This window comes from Hesperophylax consimilis, chromosome 7 (assembly GCF_061612785.1).
Source record: "Hesperophylax consimilis isolate HC1 chromosome 7, BYU_Hcon_1.0, whole genome shotgun sequence".
Lineage (NCBI taxonomy): Eukaryota > Metazoa > Arthropoda > Insecta > Trichoptera > Limnephilidae > Hesperophylax > Hesperophylax consimilis.
The window spans coordinates 31158151-31169624 of NC_142842.1; positions in this window are offsets into that span (position 1 = coordinate 31158151).

Genomic DNA, 11474 nt, shown 5'->3' on the forward strand with positions numbered 1-11474 from the left:
AATATTTAAATTTTCTAAATAATTTTTTCATTAGATATTAAATCAGTAATGATAATGATGATTCAATAGTAAAAATACAGGGTGTTCGAAAACTCATAGTATAAGCGGGAAACTGATGAATCCGCATCACATTTGGAACCGATTTTGTAGTTTAACTTTTTCGATTTGAGCTTTTGTTTTCAAATAAAAAAAAACGGTCGCTATGGAATTAATAATGATTATTAAATGCTTTAAAGCGTAATTCAGGCTCGAAAAGTTTTTTTTAACCCTTAAAAAAGTAAAAAAAATCGAAATGGTCAGATCAAAATTTCCTCTTGTACTACGAGTTTTCGAATACCGTGTAAATAATAACGATAAATGTGAAATATATTTTTTTAATCTTCAACATATTTTCCAAGCAAATATTATAAGTTTATGACAGAACAAGTAAGTTTTTACTGTGAAATGATTAGGTACACTATCAGCAATTATGTGATTCATTTGTATTGATATTTGATACCACAAACTTTATATCTTCCATTCATTATTCTTCATAATCCAATTATGTTGATTCATGCTTTGTCTCTTTCTTGTATAAAATTAAATATTCTCATTTGCATTTTGGTGGTAATCACAATCTTTCCCTTGTATCTGAAATATCACTTTACAGGTGTGTAAAATATTTTATTTGTAACCTATAAATACAATATACTTTTTGATATTTATAATTATTTAAAAGTAAACATATATTTACTATTAAAACATTTAGATACTAATTTTTGTTGGGTGGGGTTGTCCCATGATTTTTTCCTAAATCCAGATTTTTTTAATTTGGAAATTATTTAAGATAAAAAAATGGAAATAGAAAAAAAAAATTTCGATTGCTAAAATTCCAACTAAATATCTTAGATTAAATGCTTATTTTAGAGGTAAATATTTACCTAAGTGTCGTACTTTTAACTGGCAAAGATCATGGAAATTACACTTCGTTTGAACTTAATTACCAGAAGAAACAACTATTTACATCGGGAAATAATAATATGGCAAAAAAAGCATTAAAATTCCATTTTCAATTCAATCAACGTTCAAAATTTTCCTCACAAAACGATTCATTTGACGCCATTTTGGATTTTTTTTAGTATCGATTATGTTTTAACGTTTGTGAAAGTTTGGTTTCAATAAATACTCCACTGCCCAACATAAATACTCAACCAGAGCCATAAACCAAAATATTCTGGTTACTCCCAGTTTGAACACATCTTTTGGACAGTGAAATATAGAATTCTATGCCACGAAATTATACAATGCTCTACCAAATCAAACAAAAAAAATAACGGAAATGAATATATTTAAAACATGGCTGAGAGAACAAAGTGATATTCAACTTACAAACATTATGAAGACGATGTAAATACAACTTGAACTAAATACAAAACTTTAAAACTAGAGGCCGCCTCAGAACAGAAAACCCTAGTGAGGAAGACTGAAAAAATAGAAGGAATTTATACTTATATTATACTTTATACCTACATCAAGTACAAACTTTGCAATTGCATGTGTTAAAAAAATTAAAAAAAAAAATCTAAATTCGTCTAAATTACTTAATTAACCTAAACTTAGAACCTAATAACCCATTTTGTGCATGTAAATATTTGTTCCTTGTAGTAATAATTATTGAAACGTAGTAATTCTTAGATTTCAATAATCTGTCCCTAAAAGTGTGGCGGTTAAGTAAATAATTACCATTTAAAGAAGAGGAAATAAACAAAAATCAATTAAAAATCCTTGACCTAAACTTTAAAATCTAGATTAGATGAATATTTTGAACACATTTACAGGTAAATCATTTTAAAGAGATCCTTGCTTGCGTAGTAGTGTACATGATGGATGAAGAAATAATTTAATTTAATAATCATTTTGTTGTTGTTAGGAAGTTGAAGAATAAATTCAACAAAAACAAATATTACGAGCATTGTCGAATCGCGAGTCTAAATACGGAATTGATAAATGTCGCTTCACACCCAGTAAGAGACTAGTTATAGCAAGCGCTCGGGGTGCGCTGTGCTTTATAACCATACTTGTAGCAAACTTCGAACCGTAAATATGTTAACTACTACTTAATTCTCTTCTCTGTCTTGAATAATTACATGATGGTCACTGTTCTGTCCGCTTCATTTAGCTGCACCCGAGCGCCACGGGTGCCAGTTTGTAAGGAGAGTTTCAGGTCGAAGGGATCGCGCACGGCAAGCATCGCATCGGCCGCATGCTATAATTCATTGCATAGAGTCCTATACTACTTATCCTCGGGCGCGTGCCCGGGTCCTTGCTATAACTAGTCTCTAACTTTGAGCATTTAGGGAAGGGAGGGAATTACTGGAAGGTGTTCCAAACTAGTACAAAAATCTTTTTTTTCGATACTATCGCTGTACACAAATACTTTCAAACGTGTCTTTTTTAAAATGATTTGCCTGTCCGTAGTGAGTAATATATTTTTAAATGACAACAATAATGATTTGAACTTTTTTTTGTAAAAAAATAATTTATTTAAAACTGTTTGTGCATGCTGAAGCTTTCGAAGCAATGGAAGAATATTTATTGTATTACTAAACGATAAATATATTTTTTAAAGCTGTAGTAAGATTTTTAGATTCGATATGAATAATTAATACCTAGCAAATTAATTGATAGTAGAAAGAATTAATGAAATTTATTTGTTTTTCAGTCTCTGAAGAAAAAACGGTGGCGGGGACGAGACACAAACTCAAAATAAAAAAAAAGGTATACAAAATTCGTGTCAAAATCATATAAAGGATTTCACAAATAATGCCTTTTTGAAGAAAAAAAAATAACATGTAAAAAACAAAGCATTTGTACTATAAATACGTCGATTATGTCTTTAAAAACTTCAATTTTTTTTTGTACTTTCCTTCCCAGGGACTCGAGTCAACCGCGCTAAAAACTAGTTTTCTTTCCCAGGGACTGGAGTCAACCGCGCTAAAAACTAGTCTTCCTTCCCAGGGACTGGAGTCAACCGCGCTAAAGACTCCACTTCCTTTCCAGGGACGAGTCGAACGCGATAAAAACTAGTATTCCTTCCCAGGGACTCGAGTCAACCGCGCTAAAAACTAGTCTTCCTTCCCAGGGACTGGAGTCAACCGCGCTAAAGACTCCACTTCCTTTCCAGGGACGAGTCGACCGCGATAAAAACTAGTATTCCTTCCCAGGGACTCGAGTCAACCGCGCTAAAAACTAGTCTTCCTTCCCAGGGACTCGAGTCAACCGCGCTAAAAACTAGTCTTCCTTCCCAGGGACTGGAGTCAACCGCGCTAAAGACTCCACTTCCTTTCCAGGGACGAGTCGAACGCGATAAAAACTAGTATTCCTTCCCAGGGACTCGAGTCAACCGCGCTAAAAACTAGTCTTCCTTCCCAGGGACTCGAGTCAACCGCGCTAAAAACTAGTCTTCCTTCCCAGGGACTCGAGTCAACCGCGCTAAAAACTAGTCTTCCTTCCCAGGAACTGGAGTCAACCGCGCTAAAGACTCCACTTCCTTTCCAGGACCTCGTTAAAATGCCGATTAGGTAAGACTGATATTTATTTCAGATAATAACTGCTACAATGTAATCCAATTTCAGAGAAATGCATCTATGTCCGTGTGTATGTAAGTAATTGCCAGCAAAATTTGATAAACGCATTGTAATCGACAACGAGTCTATCTGCCAAGATGTCGGCAAGTAGATTAATTTCCGCTTCCAAAATTTGGATTTATTCCTTCCCGAAAACAAAATAAAATTCAAATAGACGTATTTAAAAAAGGTAGCTAGGTTAGCTTTAATCTATTTATGTATTGATGAAAAAAAAATGTAAGCAATCATTTTAGCAAATTATTTGTGAAAATTTGCGGTTTTGGCATTTTTAAATTATCCGAAGAGGCCTATTGTAAAGTCAAATGGGTGAAGTTATAAAAGTGTTTTAATGCATAAAAATTCATATTAAAATGGAATTCCCCTATGAATTAAAGGTAACAAAATTAGAAATAACGTAGTTACTTATTGTTTTGATTACGAAATTACAGTCAAAGTTTTTCTATAGAAATTTGAAGTTTTAAAATGCATACTTACCTATTCATAATAGGTTCTGTCATATATCCTCTTCGGAGCGGGAGGTATCACGCGCCACTCCTGGCCGCCGCACAGAAAAGGAAAGTAAGGTAACGGTTTACAGCGCAGTCTATTGTGAGACTTTTTTGCGTTGCGCTCCAAAGTGTACGTGTGGCAGATCCTAATATATTTTGAATCGTCGAAAAAATTCATTGTACCTTTGTAGTAAGAGTGAATCCATAACATTGAAAAGATTCTACAGTTTTCCTCATAAAATTTCTATATAAACATTCTATTATAACGATTATATTTTATAATATATGAACATTATATTCGATTTCTTAAAAACTAACATTAACATCACAAGAAGAGATAATACAAGTACATAATACAGAGACTTAATTAGTTACATTAGTATGACAGTCAGTGGATATGAGTAAAGAAAGATATTTGTTTTCATAAATAGGATTGTCGTAGTTTCAAGATTTAGGCCATTAAATATATAATGTACAATATTCATATTTACATTAAAACATACTATCATTTAATACAAGTAGTGATCATTCTGCATAGTGAAAATAATCTGACCTTTCTTTGGCAATCAATTGTCAAAAATAATTATTATAGATGTATATACGCATTAAATATATATTTTATATTACACAGGGTATTAAGAGGCATACCTGACTGACTTTTACCGGTGATTCCTAAGCTTAATTGGATTCCAAAATGCAGATGACAATTTGGTCTCCCGAGACACTTTTTTTCACGTAAAAACATTAAAAAAACGTTAGGTATTGGAAAGTTCGGGTCCGGGGGTAACTCGCCTCCATGGCCGAGGGGTAAGACTTTCTATTAGCAATCTGGAGGTCACGAGTTCAAAGTATTGTGCAGTAGTGTGCGTAGGTAAATTTTATTTGATTAATTTGTGTTATTTCACAATTAATTCATTAAAATAACATTTAAAATAGTCCCAGCGATAGCTTGTTCAGACGTCATAGATGTTCGCCCTCTTCTTTCTCACGCGTCTTGTCGAAACCGAAAACGACTGATTTCTCGTAGGACTAGTATAGTATACTTGCGGCACATTCCAGAGTGGAAGATTCTCTCAGTATTGCCCTGGCATAATACCACCATACAGAAATGGCTTTAGCCGTGTTTGGTGATAAGATCTGAATAACCAGGTACTTCCCCACCTCCCTCTTCCTCATCTCCCTCCCATCCCCATTACCCTCAACCTCACAACATACCCCAATTTGGGGTGCCATCGCTTCACTGGCTCCAGATGGTTGGATTGCGTTAGGTTAGGCTAGATAAGGTTAGATTTTTATTTACTTTAAAATACAGATATTTAAAAAAATAAGATCCAAATTTAATTTAGGTTTTTTATTCCAAATAAGATCAGGAGTCGCTGGAAAAGTTTGTCAGTTACATTCCTTAACACCCTGTATAAGTGCCCGAATGGAGTTCATATAAAATATGTCAAGCGTATTGTACACCAAAGACATAGAACTTTATAATATGAATAATACCACACAATACCGATGCATAAAAAACTCCAAAAAACATATATTTTTACGAATTCATGATAATAATTTGATATAATTTTTATTGTGAGACTCATTATCTTATATTGTTATGTAGATTTAGATTTGATAAATATATACATAAATACGTGAGATAATAGGCATTGATAGATTAAATGAAATATTCCCAACTTTTCATTAAATTAATAATGATAAATAAATATAAAAACGATTTTTTTTTAATAAATAATAAAAGTAATTTTTAATAAATAATAATGATTTTAATTAACATGGATGTAAAATACGGTATAAACGTTTTGGTTTCCCGAACAACAATATATTTATATACAAGAGCATACTATTCAAGAAATACATTTATTACTCTGCTGTATTTACAGCCGTAAGCATCAATTATAATAATACACAAAGGTTTTTTATGCCTTCAAATTGAAAATATGTTACGGTGAAGGTATAAGTCATAATTAGTAAGTACATAATAATATTATATTGATTCTAAAGAATTCTACTGGGAAGTTTGATTATGAAATAATTTTAAATAAAGAATTTGATATCAATTTAAGGCAATGCCATACGTAGTAATGCAAAATCATGTGTTTTTGGTTTGAGAATTTGGTCACCTAGAAATGTTTCAGATGCTTTAATTAAATACTGCGAGTAGAAAACATCTTGGCCTTTGAAATAATCGAGTATTTTTTAGATAAGTCTTTTTATAAGCCCAGAAAAAAATTATGTATAAGGCCTATGAAAACTGCTTTAAAGTTCAAAATCTCCTACTTACGAACCCATTTTCCGTTGTGATTTTATTGTATAATGTGGAAAATTAAGTCATCTATAAAATGATCGAAAAAAAATTAAATGTTTATGCCTGAACATTCACAAAATAAAATAAAAGGCACTTTTTGGCAATGTTTTTTTCTTGCATAAACCAAAACAGGCGGATGGTGTTAAGCAGGAATTTAAACCTTATCGCCATCTACGTAAGGGTTGCTATTGATAGCGGCTCAATTTAAAATATTACACGACATAGTGCATCGCCTTAAGAGTTAATCAAGTCAAGAAGAAGAAAGGTTAAAAATGTGGGTGATATAATTTTTTCACATTGAGCCACTTACATTCTTTTTTCATTGCTGTAGAGTTTTATAACTAACACACTACGAGTAATTTATCAATGATAAAATTAATAATCTGCATCTATTGTTTAGATAGTTGCAAAAAGCAATGACTAGGAGGTATTTCACCAGCCTCTTAATAGCTTACCAATAGGATAACATATTTTCATAAATAAACAAATAAATACCCATAATAGGCAGAAAGCTTGTCTGACTCTTTGAATGTAGTATGGCCATCATTCATACGTTTGAGTACCCAATAGTAAACTCGTACTTTATAGATATATAAATTGGAAATATACGTTATCCTATGGATATGTTATCAAGAAGATGGTGAAATGCACCATAAATGTAATAACACTGGACTTTTGGTGGATAAAATTTAAAGAACTGACTAAGATATTAATGACATTCAAATGTAAAAAAAAGTTTCATTGTCGCAGATATGTATTAAATAGGCTATATTACTTTAAAAATATGATTCAAACTGTTACAAAAAACCTTCCTAAATCGAAAAAATCGTCATGCAAGTGGCTTATTTAATAAAATTTAAAATACATTGTGTTTTTATAAATCTTATGTACCTTGAAGAAAAAATAGATAAAATGATTTAAGCATCAGGTAGGTATACATTAAATAATAATTCCTTGTTCTATATGATTAAATATCAAAAAAGTTTTCTTTAAAGCATTATAGTATAGCAAAAATAATGAAGCCAGTATTAACCTTATGTTTATTGCCTAGTGACAATTTTTTCCAATTGTTCGTAACAAAGCGTTAAGATTCCTTTAAAAGTATTTACATTTATATTAGACATCAAAACATTACAATACATAGTTTATAAACATACCACTCCTTGGTCACCCCTGTTTAATGTAATTACACTCTATTTTATTTATTCAAGAGCTACATACAAGTGGAAAAGTAAGGGATAAATCGAGCCTCATATCCTTTAGAAAAAAATCTTCAGTATAAAGATATTTCTAGAAGTATTGAAGTTTTATTCAAATTTAATTTGATCACATTCAGAAGATATGAAAAGTTGACTAAATACAAAGATATACATAGAAAGTTACAGAAGGTGTAGGTAATATTTTACAAGAAGATAAATTATTGATTCAGCATTAATTTTAACTTATAATATAGCGTACACAACAAAGCTCTTTTCTTTGATAATGATATTATATTAATACTAGTATATAAACTAATACAAATACCAAATACATTTGTTTTCTTTATATGGTTATTAAATCTCAAATAGTTCTTTAATTCAATTTTTAAAAAAATATGTAGAGAAGCATTAAGTATGCAATATCAAAGAGGGAGTGAATATATTTTTATAGATTTATTGTATTCTTTGCGAATAGAAATAATAATTTTGTGAAGATATATGTATTTTTTTAACTAAGCAAGTAGAATATTAAACTTATAATCTGAACAAATCATTTTCTTAGGAGTTTGATAAATAATGCTATTTATATATTAAAAATATTTTTTTGAGAAGTGGTGTTACCACCCTTTGTTTTCCAAATATTTAGCACATAAGTTGTCCACAATACAATCAAATTGATTAATTTTACATAAAGAAATTGGTAGGCTTTTCTAGAAAACACCCTTAAAATCATAAAAAAGAAACAGAAACTTTCTCTTTATAGCAAGGTATACCAGCTATGGCTATGTACACATATATATTCATGTTTGACAGTTTGAGTCAATCAAATTGACTTGGAACCGTGGTCGTCGTTGCATCCACATGCTCGAGCATCTCGACACAAGACTCCATAGATACACCACCAAGACTCTCAGTCAAATAGTTATTTTCTGTTGAACATCGAGCAAGAATTACGGCCCTTGGCCCTTTTCGATTATAAAGCATTGAGCGAGATATCGAGACATGTTCGAATGAGTGTAAAACCACTGTGCACGAATGAGCGCAGGTAATGATTTTAACCCTTAGGATACAACCAACTACAATAGCAGTTCAGTGAAATCATGACGATCTTCAGGTGTACTGCAAGATGTAGTGCATATGGCTAGGTTTTAGAAGTTTTGAATGCATTTCAATATTGTCCATGAAAGTTCCAAAGTAAAACGCTGACATTGCAGATGCCTGTCAATTATTTCAAACATAATTTTCAATATTATATTTGGCTTTAAGATATTTATAAAATATTAGTTATCTTCTAAGGGTTAAAGTCCCCGTTAATACATATTTTGGCATTTCAGTTAAAATATTTCTTTCTTTCGTAAAATTCGATTTTGATAAAACAAAAAAATAGTACATAGTAAATCTTTCTCTTCTATTCCGGTTACATATGAAAAGTTTTGTAAAAGATACGAAAACACTGTTTTATGTTACATTGGTACATTACATATATAGGTACACTTCTCATGTTCAATTCAATCACATTCAATTACGCTAAGCATGTAATTAAATTAGGTTATTTTTCTTCAAATTAAAAACAAAGACTTGTAACACATATTACACGGAGTAAAATATCAATATAACTGTGCAGTGTCTGGCGTTGCGAAAGTAAATACTGTGCAAGCAAAGAGTTTTTTTGGTATGTTCTTCTTTTGGTCACTTGGGTTGATACAAGGATTTTTGGTATTTTGATTTGATTGATGTCTTCAGTGCGTTTTTTCCTATGAGTGAAAAATAAGTTAATATCTACTATACATATTATAAATAAAATTATCGCTGAATGCACATCTACAAAATTATAGTGATTTCATGACAAGCATTCAAGTTTAATAGGTTATCTAATTTGGCAATAACAAACAATAACATATTAATGTCTTTAAATGCGCAGTAGATAGTTAAGTAATATGTAATGAACGAGCAAGTACCAACTTGGTTAAAATATGTAAATAAGTATTACATATACCTAAATTAATTTTAATCTAGAGATTATAATTTTTAAACATAAATTATACACTAACTCTCTATCAATAGACACCCATAGTTGTTTTGGAATTTATTTATTTATAAGGGCTTCGGAGATAGTCCCAGTTGTTATAATGTGTGCCATATAAGATTTATCTAACACAGCTATTAAAAAATATACAATAGGAATAAGTTTTATTTATAACCGTGAATATGGTACACTAATTGATATTTAATCTGATATCATCTTTTAAAAGTGTTGGTCCTTCCTAAATGATGGGATTAATGTTGTTTGCAGCCCCCGAACTGCAAACATATTAAACTATACCGCAAACACAGAGGGAGAAATACTGTTTTCCCCACTTGTGTGTTGCCTTGGCTGGCCAGTACTTAGAAATCTAGGCGCCGGAGCTAACATAAAGGAAAAAAAAAAACAATGGCTCCGAAAAGTGAGCAAAATGCTTAATTTACTATATTTCACATGATAAAAAAATATTTGTTGTGTAATGTAATGATTTGTTTGTCTTAAAACGGGAAATTCTTTCTAGTTGAACAGTCTAAATATTTGATTTGTCGAATATATATTATGTACTAAGTAAACACATACATATTTTTTGTTTTGCCTGCGATTCTTGAATTAGCGTAAATATAACAAATATAACAGCTGAGTTACAACTAAAATTGATAATAAGGGTGGCGACACATTACGCTATACGCATCAAAGCGTTTTTTATATAACAAAATATCACTCGCCATAGAATCCCATACAGGCGTGGAGCGTGGATCGCCACGCCCATACATCTCGTATGTGCGTGGCGACGATGATAAGCCGTGATCTGCTAGCCAGGCGATATTGAAAATGATGCGACCCCCAAATCTATTTACCGAGCGCCGTGATCATGCGGCTGTCATCTGTCAAGGTGACAGATTCCATACAAATAAATGATATTCCGCTGCAGTTTCCCAATTGATCTGACCCCCTCTCCTGAGGTAGATTATAGCGTAGTGTGACACCGCAACATATAACCTGCATAAGCCACTCCCAAACAAGCGTTGATGCGTATAGCGCAATGTGTCTTAGGCTTCAATGACACATTGTGTGATGCCCGATTAGTAAGTTTGTGACGTAGGTCGATAAACCAGATCTATCATTTCCCTGCTACCTGTAGTCAGATGTTTTTATACAGCAAGGTTGCATGGAGCTATGCCATCTGCCATCGCTCAGTACATAGTTGTATCAGTCAATTATTATGGAATATGCATCATATTACAAAAAAAGGTTTGCCAATTCCACCCCCTAAAGTTAGTATTCACAAAAAAACATTTTTATTTTTTACGTAGATACGTTTAAGAAGATAATGTATAATATATAAAGTATAATGGATGCTAGTTGAAGGCAAGACGAACAGTTTAATAATGATAAAGGATATGACAAGAAGAAGACACAGAGTAATGATATATTCAATAGTTCACAATACTTACATTATTTTGAAACCTAAATGTAAATATGCTATGTATGTATGTATACACAAATCAGTAAAGCGCCATTTGTCATATTTCTGATCAAATCATCTTAAACAATTATACCTGTAAACACTGAATTTTCAAAACCAACAAACGAAACTAATCTCTGGATACAATACCAATCTTCGACACAACAATTTTATAGCAATACATTTGCAAGAATCCTTGCGTTGACCTTGAATGCGTTTAAGATGTTGTTGTAGAATGTTGCATTGTATTTCATCCGAATGAGAATGTTTTCTGGGTTAAACATTCCTGCTTTGTTTCGTCTCTGCTTGCTCAGAGTATTGTTGACGGACATTTGTGGTTCCTTCGCGCTTTGCACCTG